Raw genomic sequence first — 546 nt, 5'->3', positions numbered from 1 at the left:
TTCTATAGTCTATTTTCTGTTCAATTCCATCCGTTTATTCTTAGTTTACCTTTCTATCAGTTTCTTCTCTTCTTCTTTCCTCCCTATTCCTCTCCTGTATTTATCTCCTTCCTTTTCCCTTCCTCTATCATTCCGAAACGACTCGCCTCCCCCCCCCCCTCCCCCATTCATCCGTGTCGGCGTCACAGCGGCGCCAGGAATAAAAGGGTGGGGGGAGGGGGTCCGCAGAAGGGGGGGGCAGATGGGAGGGGGAAGGAGGACTGGGGGGTAAGGGGATAAAGAGGCAAGGGGACAGGGAAAGGGGAAAAAAACGGAAAGGGAGAAAGGGGAAGAGAAGGGAGAAGTGAAGGGAAGATAGGAAGAGAAGGGAGTGGGGGGAGGGAGGGAAGGGAAGGTGGCAGAGGATCAGGACCAGGAAGGGAAAATTGAGAACAGGGGAGGGGGGGGAGGGGAGAAGACGGGGGAAGAGAGGGGGAGGCGAGACAGAAACGCAGACGAAGCAATACTTACAGAAAAATGTTAGAAAAAAGTGGCGTCGCAGAGGGG

This window comes from Penaeus monodon, chromosome 34 (genome assembly GCF_015228065.2).
Source record: "Penaeus monodon isolate SGIC_2016 chromosome 34, NSTDA_Pmon_1, whole genome shotgun sequence".
Taxonomy (NCBI): domain Eukaryota; kingdom Metazoa; phylum Arthropoda; class Malacostraca; order Decapoda; family Penaeidae; genus Penaeus; species Penaeus monodon.
Note: the sequence above shows the minus strand (reverse complement) of the source record.